The sequence below is a fragment of the Engystomops pustulosus genome, unplaced genomic scaffold (assembly GCF_040894005.1).
Source record: "Engystomops pustulosus unplaced genomic scaffold, aEngPut4.maternal MAT_SCAFFOLD_277, whole genome shotgun sequence".
NCBI classification, from domain to species: domain Eukaryota; kingdom Metazoa; phylum Chordata; class Amphibia; order Anura; family Leptodactylidae; genus Engystomops; species Engystomops pustulosus.
This window is the reverse complement of record NW_027285156.1, coordinates 110,001-122,681: the sequence shown is the minus strand read 5'-3', so window position 1 is coordinate 122,681 and position 12,681 is coordinate 110,001. Positions and strand designations below refer to the sequence as shown.

The 12,681-nt window shown below is 63.2% G+C and overlaps 1 non-coding gene across 1 annotated transcript in view; it reads left to right on the top strand.

Annotated features, from left to right (window-relative positions):
- Positions 1-12,574: 12,574 nt before the first annotated feature.
- Positions 12,575-12,681, top strand: part of LOC140110423 (18S ribosomal RNA) — a 1,884-nt gene continuing 1,777 nt past the window's right edge. Inside the window, exon 1 of the ribosomal RNA XR_011851469.1 lies at positions 12,575-12,681. This exon is cut by the window's right edge and continues 1,777 nt beyond it. This is a non-coding gene — a ribosomal RNA (18S ribosomal RNA).

Below are 12,681 nucleotides of genomic sequence, written 5' to 3'. Positions count from 1 at the left end.
GTCCCCCGGCCAGACTTGGCGGCAGGTCCCGGGGAGGAATAGTGCCCATGGAAGTCGGAGCTCCAACCTCCAAGTTGACCTCAGCGGGAGCAGCCGCTGAGGCTACCCGGGCATGGGTGACTGTTCCCCGGCCACACTTGGTCGGAGGTCCCGGTGTGGAACATGCCCATGGAAGTTGAAGGGAAGAGAACCGCGAAAGGGAGTTTGGAGGCTGAGCCGCGGCCGAGGAGGTCTCACCGATCCCGGCGTGATTCCAGCCAGGCCCGGTACCCTATACCGAACTCGGCAGGGTGGCTGTATCCGGGACCCTGGAACCCTGGGCGGGGAGCCTAGGGGCGAGAGGGGCCCCATGGAGCTCGGGCAGACTAGAAGTACCCTCGTCTGCCCGCTGGAGGGCGCCCTTCCCGGAGCGGAGGGGACCCCCAAGCGACCAAGTGCAAGCCGAGTTTGGAGCTCGAAACCCGGCCACACTTGGTAGTATGTCCCGGTGAGGAACATGCCCATGGAAGTAAGAGCTCAGCGGGAGCAGCCACTCAGGCTACCCGGCAATGTGTCACTGTCCCCCGGCCAAGACTTGGCGGCAAGTCCCGGGGAGGAATAGTGCCCATGGAAGTAGCTCAGCGGGAGCAGCCGCTCAGGCTACCCGGGAATGTGTCACTGTCCCCCGGCCGGACTTGGCGGCAGGTCCCGGGGAGGAATAGTGCTCATGGAAGTAGCTCAGCGGGAGCAGCCACTCAGGCTAACCGGGAATGTGTCACTGTCCCTGGGCCACACTTGGTCGTTGGTTCCTGATGAGGAACATGCCCATGGAAGTAAGAGTTCAGCGGGAGCAGCCGCTCAGGGCTACCCGGGAATGTGTCACTGTCCCCCGGCCAGACTTGGCGGCAGGTCCCGGGGAGGAATAGTGCCCATGGAAGTCGGAGCTCCAACCTCCAAGTTGACCTCAGCGGGAGCAGCCGCTGAGGCTACCCGGGCATGGGTGACTGTTCCCCGGCCACACTTGGTCGGAGGTCCCGGTGTGGAACATGCCCATGGAAGTTGAAGGGAAGAGAACCGCGAAAGGGAGTTTGGAGGCTGAGCCGCGGCCGAGGAGGTCTCACCGATCCCGGCGTGATTCCAGCCAGGCCCGGTACCCTATACCGAACTCGGCAGGGTGGCTTTATCCGGGACCCTGGAACCCTGGGCGGGGAGCCTAGGGGCGAGAGGGGCCCCATGGAGCTCGGGCAGACTAGAAGTACCCTCGTCTGCCCGCTGGAGGGCGCCCTTCCCGGAGCGGAGGGGACCCCCCAAGCGACCAAGTGCAAGCCGAGTTTGGAGCTCGAAACCCGGCCACACTTGGTAGTTGGTCCCGGTGAGGAACATGCCCATGGAAGTAAGAGCTCAGCGGGAGAAGCCACTCAGGCTACCCGGGAATGTGTCACTGTCCCCCGGCCAAGACTTGGCGGCAAGTCCCGGGGAGGAATAGTGCCCATGGAAGTAGCTCAGCGGGAGCAGCCACTCAGGCTACCCGGGAATGTGTCACTGTCCCTCGGCCACACTTGGTCGTAGGTCCCGGTGAGGAACATGCCCATGGAAGTCGGAGCTCCAACCTCCAACCGGGTGAAGCCTCCGAGAGCTAGCCGGGAATAGGGCGCCAATCCCGGCTACCGCCCTCCAGGCTTGCCCCGGTCGAAAGACCTACGTCCTCGCACCAGCACAAGCGCAAAAATTTTCTAAGTGTGGGAGAACCGAGGACCCGCCCGGTGGCACTCTGCCTCTCGCTGCCGCCCTCCTGGAAGCGTCCTCGGTCACTGTGTGTGCGGCAGATATCAGAGCTCCGGAAAGGTGAAAAAGAACCGGTAAGAGGGCGAATCCGGCAGCTCCCTGCCGGGCGAGGACCACCGCGAGCGGCGGGGACGTCAGACGGGAGACGCGCGGCGGACCTTCCGTCGGAGTGCCTGGGATTTTGACCTCGGAGAAGTTCGAAAAAATTATGCGGTCGGAGCTGTCTGCCCCGGCCGGGGAAGGCTCACCGCCGGCGGCTGCCAACCCCTGGCTTGCCCGCTGGATGCCCTTTCGGAGGCTGCTGAAAAAGAACTGTCAGGCGGGCACCTCTCGGAAGAACCGCAGACCAAAACGACCGGTAAAAATTTTGGGCGATCCGACACGTAGTGCACCTTCGGCGGCAGAGAAAAGCAGCAAAAATACCGGTCAGAGAAGGGGAGTTTTGGTCGACTCTGCCAGGTTTTTGCACTAAGTCAGATCCGTAATGCCAGCGGGACTGAGTCGCTTTTGCGTGCCGTGGTCCTGGAGGCCTGCTCGGACAGAGCGGTCCTTCGGGTCCCGCGGGAAGGGGCATTTCATGTTCCTCTGCGGGAGGTGATCCATTTTCTGCGGGAAATGGCGAGCCCCTTCGGCTACAAGAGTGTGTAGGTCCCGCTCAACAGTCTACGTCCTTAACCATCGGGGACTTTGTAGATTTTGCCCAAAATCGCTCTCCGCAGAACAGAGCGTGAGGTCTCCGCGGCGGAGGCCGGAAAAGGTGCGAGGTGAGCGGCATGGTATGACTGGGCTCGTGCCGCTCACTGCTACCCGGAGCGTGGCGCCCTCCGGGTAAAAAGCTAGCCGGGGCGAGTAGGTGGGTTGACGGGCGCATAAGCAACGCCGTCCCCGCCGTACAAGGTGCCGGTGGCCTGGCGAACCACCGGCGTAAGGCTAGCCAGGGCGTACCGCGGGGCAGAGGGCGCATAAGCCACGCTCTCTCTCCATCCCACCAGCACAAGCGAAAAATTTTCAAAGTGTGGGAGAACCGGCTTCCCGACCGGTGGCACTCTGCCTCTCTCTGCCGCCCTCCTGGAAGCGTCCTCGGTCACTCGGAGTACGGCAGATTTAAGAGCTCCGGAATGGTGAAAAAGAACCGGAGAGAGGGCGACTCCGGCTTCTCTCTGCCGGGCGAGGACCACCGCAGGCGGCGGGGACCTCTGACAGGAGGCGGCGCTGCGGGCAGGCTTTCTAAGTGCCTGGGCTTTTGGCCTCGGCGAAAGTCGAAAAAATTATGCGGTCGGAGCTTTCTGCCCGGCCGGGGAGGCTCACCGCCGGCGGCTGCCAACCCCTGGCTTGCCCGCTGGATGCCCTTTCGGAGGCTGCTGAAAAAGAACTGTCAGGCGGGCACCTCTCGGAAGAACCGCAGACCAAAACGACCGGTAAAAATTTTGGGCGATCCGACCCGTAGTGCACCTTCGGCGGCAGAGAAAAGCAACAAAAATACCGGTCAGAGAAGGGGAGTTTTGGTCGACTCTGCCAGGTTTTTGCACTAAGTCAGATCCGTAATGCCAGCGGGACTGAGTCGCTTTTGCGTGCCGTGGTCCTGGAGGCCTGCTCGGACAGAGCGGTCCTTCGGGTCCCGCGGGAAGGGGCATTTCATGTTCCTCTGCGGGAGGTGATCCATTTTCTGCGGGAAATGGCGAGCCCCTTCGGCTACAAGAGTGTGTAGGTCCCGCTCAACAGTCTACGTCCTTAACCATCGGGGACTTTGTAGATTTTGCCCAAAATCGCTCTCCGCAGAACAGAGCGTGAGGTCTCCGCGGCGGAGGCCGGAAAAGGTGCGAGGTGAGCGGCATGGTATGACTGGGCTCGTGCCGCTCACTGCTACCCGGAGCGTGGCGCCCTCCGGGTAAAAGGCTAGCCGGGGCGAGTAGGTGGGATGACGGGCGCATAAGCAACGCCGTCCCCGCCGTACAAGGTGCCGGTGGCCTGGCGAACCACCGGCGTAAGGCTAGCCAGGGCGTACCGCGGGGCAGAGGGCGCATAAGCCACGCTCTCTCTCCATCCCACCAGCACAAGCGAAATATTTTCAAAGTGTGGGAGAACCGGCTTCCCGACCGGTGGCACTCTGCCTCTCGCTGCCGCCCTCCTGGAAGCGTCCTCGGTCACTCGGAGTACGGCAGATTTAAGAGCTCCGGAATGGTGAAAAAGAACCGGAGAGAGGGCGACTCCGGCTTCTCTCTGCCGGGCGAGGACCACCGCAGGCGGCGGGGACGTCTGACAGGAGACGGCGCTGCGGGCAGGCTTTAAAAGTGCATGGGGTTTTGGCCTCGGCAAAAGTCGAAAAAATTATGCGGTCGGAGCTGTCTGCCCCGGCCGGGGAAGGCTCACCGCCGGCGGCTGCCAACCCCTGGCTTGCCCGCTGGATGGCCTTTCGGAGGCTTCTGAAAAAGAACTGTCAGGCGGGCACCTCTCGGAAGAACCGCAGACCAAAACGACCGGTAAAAATTTTGGGCGATCCGACCCGTAGTGCACCTTCGGCGGCAGAGAAAAGCAACAAAAATACCGGTCAGAGAAGGGGAGTTTTGGTCGACTCTGCCAGGTTTTTGCACTAAGTCAGATCCGTAATGCCAGCGGGACTGAGTCGCTTTTGCGTGCCGTGGTCCTGGAGGCCTGCTCGGACAGGGCGGTCCTTTCGGGTCCCGCGGGAAGGGGCATTTCATGTTCCTCTGCGGGAGGTGATCCATTTTCTGCGGGAAATGGCGAGCCCCTTCGGCTACAAGAGTGTGTAGGTCCCGCTCAACAGTCTACGTCCTTAACCATCGGGGACTTTGTAGATTTTGGTCAAGATCGCCCCCCGCATGTCCTAGCGGGAGGTCTCCGCGGCGGAGGCCGGAAAAGGTGCGAGGTGAGCGGCATGGTATGACTGGGCTCGTGCCGCTCACTGCTACCCGGAGCGTGGCGCCCTCCGGGTAAAAGGCTAGCCGGGGCGAGTAGGTGGGATGACGGGCGCATAAGCAACGCCGTCCCCGCCGTACAAGGTGCCGGTGGCCTGGCGAACCACCGGCGTAAGGCTAGCCAAGGGCGTACCGCGGGGCAGAGGGCGCATAAGCCACGCTCTCTCTCCATCCCACCAGCACAAGCGAAAAATTTTCAAAGTGTGGGAGAACCGGCTTCCCGACCGGTTGCACTCTGCCTCTCGCTGCCGCCGTCCTGGAAGCGTCCTCGGTCACTCGGAGTACGGCAGATTTAAGAGCTCCGGAATGGTGAAAAAGAACCGGAGAGAGGGCGACTCCGGCTTCTCTCTGCCGGGCGAGGACCACCGCAGGCGGCGGGGACGTCTGACAGGAGACGGCGCTGCGGGCAGGCTTTAAAAGTGCATGGGGTTTTGGCCTCGGAGAAAGTCGAAAAAATTATGCGGTCGGAGCTGTCTGCCCCGGCCGGGGAAGGCTCACCTCCGGCGGCTGCCAACCCCTGGCTTGCCCGCTGGATGGCCTTTCGGAGGCTGCTGAAAAAGAACTGTCAGGCGGGCACCTCTCGGAAGAACCGCAGACCAAAACGACCGGTAAAAATTTTGGGCGATCCGACCCGTAGTGCACCTTCGGCGGCAGAGAAAAGCAACAAAAATACCGGTCAGAGAAGGGGAGTTTTGGTCGACTCTGCCAGGTTTTTGCACTAAGTCAGATCCGTAATGCCAGCGGGACTGAGTCGCTCTTGCGTGCCGTGGTCCTGGAAGCCTGCTCGGACAGAGTGGTCCTTCGGGTCCCGCGGGAAGGGGCATTTCATGTTCCTCTGCGGGAGGTGATCCATTTTCTGCGGGAAATGGCGAGCCCCTTCGGCTACAAGAGTGTGTAGGTCCCGCTCAACAGTCTACGTCCTTAACCATCGGGGACTTTGTAGATTTTGCCCAAAATCGCTCTCCGCAGAACAGAGCGGGAGGTCTCCGCGGCGGAGGCCGGAAAAGGTGCGAGGTGAGCGGCATGGTATGACTGGGCTCGTGCCGCTCACTGCTACCCGGAGCGTGGCGCCCTCCGGGTAAAAGGCTAGCCGGGGCGAGTAGGTGGATTGACGGGCGCATAAGCAACGCCGTCCCCGCCGTACAAGGTGCCGGTGGCCTGGCGAACCACCGGCGTAAGGCTAGCCAAGGGCGTACCGCGGGGCAGAGGGCGCATAAGCCACGCCGTCCCCGCTGTACAAGGTGCCGGTGGCCTGGCGAACCACCGGCGTAAGGCTAGCCAAGGGCGTACCGCGGGGCAGAGGGCGCATAAGCCACGCTCTCTCTCCATCCCACCAGAACAAGCGAAAAAATTTCAAAGTGTGGGAGAACCGGCTTCCCGACCGGTGGCACTCTGCCTCTCGCTGCCGCCCTCCTGGAAGCGTCCTCGGTCACTCGGTGTCCGGCAGATTTCAGAGCTCCGGAATGGTGAAAAAGAACCGGTGAGAGGGCGAATCCGGCTTCTCTCTGCCGGGCGAGGACCACCGCAGGCGGCAAGGGACGTCTGCCAGGAGACGGCGCTGCGGGCAGGCTTTAAAAGTGCATGGGGTTTTGGCCTCGGCGAAAGTCGAAAAAATTTTGCGGTCGGAGCTGTCTGCCCCGGCCGGGGAAGGCTCACCGCCGGCGGCTGCCAACCCCTGGCTTGCCCGCTGGATGCCCTTTCGGAGGCTGCTGAAAAAGAACTGTCAGGCGGGCACCTCTCGGAAGAACCGCAGACCAAAACGACCGGTAAAAATTTTGGGCGATCCGATCCTCAGTGCACCTTCGGCGGCAGAGAAAAGCAACAAAAACACCGGTCAAAGAAGGGAGGTTTTGGTCGACTCTGCCTGGTTTTTGCACAAAGTCAGATCCGTAATGCCAGCGGGACTGAGTCGCTTTTGCGTGCCGTGGTCCTGGAGGCCTGCTCGGACAGAGCGGTCCTTCGGGTCCCGCGGGAAGGGGCATTTCATGTTCCTCTGCGGGAGGTGGTCCATTTTCTGCGGGAAATGGCGAGCCCCATCGGCTACAAGAGTGTGTAGGTCCCGCTCAACAGTCTACGTCCTTAACCATCGGGGACTTTGTAGATTTTGGCAGAAATCGCCCCCCGCAGGTCCTAGCGGGAGGTCTCCGCGGCGGAGGCCGGAGAGGGCGCGAGGTGAGCGGCATGGTATGACTGGGTTCGTGCCGCTCACTGGTACCCGGAGCGTGGCGCCCTCCGGGTAAAAGGCTAGCCGGGGCGAGTAGGTGGGTTGACGGGCGCATAAGCCACGCCGTCCCCGCCGTACAAGGTGCCGGTGGCCTGGCGAACCACCGGCGTAAGGCCAGCCAGGGCGGACCGCGGGGCAGAGGGCGCATAAGCCACGCTCTCTCTCCATCCCACCAGAACAAGCGAAAAATTTTCAAAGTGTGGGAGAACCGGCGACCCGACCGGTGGCACTCTGCCTCTCGCTGCCGCCCTCCTGGAAGCGTCCTCGGTCACTCGGTGTCCGGCAGATTTCAGAGCTCCGGAATGGTGAAAAAGAACCGGAGAGGGGGCGACTCCGGCTTCTCTCTGCCGGGCGAGGACCACCGCAGGCGGCAAGGGACGTCTGACAGGAGACGGCGCTGCGGGCAGGCTTTAAAAGTGCATGGGGTTTTGGCCTCGGCGAAAGTCGAAAAAATTTTGCGGTCGGAGCCGTCTGCCCCGGCCGGGGAAGGCTCACCGCCGGCGGCTGCCAACCCCTGGCTTGCCCGCTGGATGGCCTTTCGGAGGCTGCTGAAAAAGAACTGTCAGGCGGGCACCTCTCGGAAGAACCGCAGACCAAAACGACCGGTAAAAATTTTGGGCGATCCGACCCTCAGTGCACCTTCGGCGGCAGAGAAAAGCATCAAAAATACCGGTCAAAGAAGCGAGGTTTTGGTCGACTCTGCCAGGTTTTTGCACAAAGTGTTGGCATCGTGCGGCGTCGCGCTTTGCCGTACCGTATCCCCAATGGAGCGGCGCCCGGCGGGGTAGGCTAGCCATGTGAGGTCGAGGGCGGGAGGACGGGACGTAAGCCAGGCCGTTCTCCACAAGAAATTCCGGACGCGGAGACCCCTTCTCCGCCCTACGGTCCCCAATGGGGTGGCGCCCGGCGGGTGAGGCTAGCCATGGGAGGACGGGACGTAAGCCAGGCCGTTCTCCACAAGAAATTCCGTACGCGGAGACCCCTTCTCCGCCCTACGGTCCCCAATGGGGTGGCGCCCGGCGGGTGAGGCTAGCCATGTGAGGTCGAGGGCGGGAGGACGGGACGTAAGCCAGGCCGTTCTCCACAAGTAAATTCCGGACGCGGAGACCCCTTCTCCGCCCTACGGTCCCCAATGGGGTGGCGCCCGGCGGGTGAGGCTAGCCGTGTGAGGTCGAGGGCGGGAGGACGGGACGTAAGCCAGGCCGTTCTCCACAAGTAAATTCCGGACGCGGAGACCCCTTCTCCGCCCTACGGTCCCCAATGGGGTGGCGCCCGGCGGGTGAGGCTAGCCATGTGAGGTCGAGGGCGGGAGGACGGGACGTAAGCCAGGCCGTTCTCCACAAGTAAATTCCGGACGCGGAGACCCCTTCTCCGCCCTACGGTCCCCAATGGGGTGGCTCCCGGCGGGTGAGGCTAGCCATGTGAGGTCGAGGGCGGGAGGACGGGACGCAAGCCAGGCCGTTCTCCACAAACTCCCAGCGGTAGAGTCTCGGCTCTCCGCTCTTTTGATCGATCTGACACAGCGCGATCCGGCGGGGCAGGGCACTTTGCTCGGTCAGGGGTATTGGCCCCGGCCGGTTTATGGTAAAGCGTTCCTTAGCCTCAGTCTTGGTCGCGCATCAATCCCCCGCTCCCCGTGAGCGGCTGTGGTCCTCTGCCTAAGGTTGTGTAGCGCGGTGCCAGTGTGGTCCTCGCACGGCCCCGCTCCTGCCACAGCGGTAGGACTCTCTGCTTCGGCTGAGGTTTGCTACGAAGCGTATGGAACGGGCGTACTCCACCGTACCGTGGGTGGGGGGCGGCGGCGGCGGCGGCAGCGTCCAGCGCGGAGCTCCGGCTCCCGCGGCAGCGCCTCGCCTAGTGTCCCTCGGGCAAGTCCAATCGCCCCCCGCCCGGTCGGAGAGCGCAGACACACCTCTGTGTCCACGGTTTATTTCCGCAGCACGAAAAGGGACGGCTCCCGCCTGCTCCTCGCGGCGGCGACGAGGCTTAGACCCACCGTGGCGTATCCGCGGTAGGTATGCTCGTCGGTCGGAGGAGCGGTTGCGGTCGAGTGGTCCCCAGTGTACCCTGTTAGCGCTGCCCGCCTACGCCTGAAGAGCTGCGGACCGAGAAAAAGGTTCGCTCCGCTGCTGACGGCGAAGCGCGCGGCACGCCGCGGAAGAGGAGAGGGAGCGGTCGCCCCCGGGGCGGCTCCCCTCCGAGTCCGGCAGAAGCAGAGATTGTAGCGGAGGGGGGGGTTTCTAAATTCCCCGGGCGTGTTATCCCCAGCGGTAGCCTTTGAACTCTTCAACCGCAAGCACGATCGCACGTTCACAGCACCCGTCACTAGGAGCCGGGCCAGAGGCGGGCGGCAGACGAAACCGACATGAGCGCTTAAGGGTATTGCACCCCCGGCGCCCAGACCCTGGAAATTGAGTCTGCCCCCAAAGCCCACCCGCGTCCTCCTTGGCGCTCCCGGAGTACATGGTCGTAGATGGGCCATCGGTCGCTAATGCCAAACTGCGTCCCAGGGGTGCGTCCCCTCTGACCAACGGCAGACCCATCCCTCTCGCCAATCCGCGGATCCCCGCCAGGTCCCGAACAGGGCTCGTCCTTTAGCGTTTCAAATGCGCCCTCCCCGCCATACGAGGGGTTGAGGACCGTAGCCTTCCCTTACGAGAGGCACCAGGGGTGCGCCTGCTCGAGGGCCCGGCCGTGGGCGTAACGCTTGGGCCGCCCGGGGGAGTCGGTAGACCATGGGAGACCAACACTCGCACACGAACGTTGCCCGTGCTTTTGTGGAAGAGAGCTTCTTGCGAGGTTGTCGCTGCGGTGGCGCCCGGACAAACCCTATCCCTAAAACTTCTGGGGAATTGGCGTCTAAGCCTGCACCCTGCACGGTATCCCTGCACCCACGAAGGGGGCCGTGGAAGGCTTGGGGTCGCGCCGGCGAAACCGACCGGATGCCCGGGGTACTGAACCCCCGGGGTCCCACCCTGGAAATTGAGCCGTCCGACCCCGCCACGTCTTCCTAGTGCTCTCCTTGGCTCCCCCGCCTGTGGGCATCGTTAGGGGCTGCGGTCATCAGCGCCGGCTAAGCTTCGGCAACACGGCCGACCCACCCCTTCGGCGCCTGGGGGTGCCTGGTCCCAGTCCGGGCCGTTCCGTAGGGGCGGCTATCCCTTACATGAGGGACTCGGTGCGTCCGCTCGGGCTGCGGGGCTCCGGCTCCGACAGCCGGGGAGCTGGTTTTGACCGCGGGCCTCCACGGGAACCGGCAGGGACCGGACTAGGCGTCAAGCCGAAAATAACCCCGGCACCCTCTGCTTCCAAAGCGAGGGGACCTTTGGCCGAGCGGGGGCACCGGAAGCCGAACCGACCCCAACCCCTCTTCCTACCCCAGGGCTGGGCTGACCAATCCCCTGATCGGGTCTAAAATGGAAGAAGGGGATTCGAGGGAAGGGGCTGGCGGAAGGCAGTTGCCCGACGGAGTAGGCGAAGGCCAGGCCGTTTCCGAGTCCCGAGCAGAGGAGGGCGAACTCGGCTCTTCATCGACCGACGGCGAGGCGAGGGCGGTGGCTGCCGCGGGGAAGACTCCATTGCTCGTCAGCGCGCTAGGAGCGGGGCCGACTGGCTGCTCGGGGTATGGCATCCCCGGGGGCCCACCCTGGAAATCTTCGCTCCTCAGCCGCTGCAGGTTATAAGGTCCCGCCGCGCGTAAGCGCTCAACTCTCCGACCCACGGATGTCGAGCCCATGGTGAGCCGGCCGTTTCGTACGGGGAAAAGGGGTCCTCTGGCCCCACATCGATCGAGGGGGTTTAGATCCGCGGAGGCACGCACCGCGAGGCGAATCGCTGCTTTTCCCCAAGAGGTTAACCTTCAAACCACCGAGTAGGTTCGGGGCAGGGCCGACAGTCTGCACTGGGGTATTGCATCCCTGGTGGGGCGACCCTGGAAATCTCTGCCCCTTTCCACTCTTTCGGTTGGGCCTCTCGTCGGGGCGAGCGTAAGTCGGCAAGCAGACGTGGGAAGAGGCTTCTTACCGGTGACACTCCCTTCGTGAGAGAGGCAGGTACTCGCCCCGGACCCCGGTCCAAATCTGCGCGGGCCGGACGGCCTCGGCCCTAGCCGAAGGCCGCTCCCGCGAAGCCAGGGAGCCGAAAAAATAACCCCGACACCCTCCGCGACCTCGCGTGCTTCCAAAGCGAGGGGAACCTTTGGCCGAGCGGGGCACCCGAAGCCGAACCGACCCCAACCCCTCTTCTTACCCCAGGGCTGGGCTGACCAATCCCCTGATCGGGTCTAAAATGGAAGAAGGGGATTCGAGGGAAGGGGCTGGCGGAAGGCAGTTGCCCGACGGAGTAGGCGAAGGCCAGGCCGTTTCCAAATCCCGAGCCAGAGGAGGGCGAACGACGTTCTTCATCGACCGACGGCGAGGCTAGGGCGAGGGCGGTGGCTGCCGCGGGGAAGACTCCATTGCTTGCCAGCGTGCTAGGAGCGGGGCCGACAGGCTGCTCGGGGTATGGCATCCCCGGGGGCCCACCCTGGAAATCTTCGCTCCTCAGCCGCTGCAGGTTATAAGGTCCCGCCGCGCGTAAGCGCTCAACTCCCCGACCCACGGACGTCGAGCCCATGGTGAGCTGACAGTTTCGTACGGGGAAAAGGGGTCCTCTGGCCCCACATCGATCGAGGGGGTTTAGATCCGCGGAGGCACGCACCGCGAGGCGAATCGCTGCTTTTCCCCAAGAGGTTAACCTTCAAACCACCGAGTAGGTTCGGGGCAGGGCCGACTGTCTGCACTGGGGTATTGCATCCCTGGTGGGGCGACCCTGGAAATCTCTGCCCCTTTCCACTCTTTCGGTTGGGCCTCTCGTCGGGGCGAGCGTAAGTCGGCAAGCAGACGTGGGAAGAGGCTTCTTACCGGTGACACTCCCTTCGTGAGAGAGGCAGGTACTCGCCCCGCACCCCGGTCCAAATCTGCTCGGTCCGGCCGTCGTCGGCCCTAGCCGAAGGCCGCTCCCGCGAAGCCAGGCGATCCGAACCGAGGATCCGCGCGAGCCTTCTCCAAGCCCTCTGCCGGGCGCTGGTGTTGAAAGCGTAGCGGACCCTGTTCGCCGGAGCGATAGGAGCGGAGCACCGGTCCCGCAGGGTTGAAAGCTGGGTAGCAGCGCCGTAGCTTCCCTCCCAGCCTTCCCCCGGACCTGGCGCCCGATCCCCTCCGCTCCTCTGTGCGTTGGCGGGCGGCGCTGCATGGGTACGTCGCGACGGCTCCTATCGTCTCTCTCGCTTAACAGTGTGGAGAGGTGGTGGTGGAGCCGTCCGACACTCGAGGTGCTGAAGTTGAGCGTCCAATGCTTTCCTTCTATGCGCAGCCTACAGGAGCTGTCCGAGCTTCGGAGGTGCTGATGGAGGTGAGAGTCGAGCGCCACTTCTTGGCTGAACTGAGTGGGGAAAGCCAGCGACTGCGAGAGGGAGGGGAAGGGAAGGCTTTTTCGGGTCCTTGGAAGGGACCGAGAGCATCTTTCTTGCCCCCCTGCCCTAAGCTCCATCCAATGTTGTCTGCGAGGTCTTCTCCGGCGGCGGAGAAGCGCTGCGGTAGCAGCAGCAGCAACGAGCGTTCCCATTAGCTCACGGAGCCTGACTCCAAGAGTCTACCCCTCAGAGCTCGGCTACCTGGTTGATCCTGCCAGTAGTATATGCTTGTTTTAAAGATTAAGCCATGCATGTCTAAGTACTGACTATTCTTTACGGTGAAACTGCGAATGGCTCATTAAATC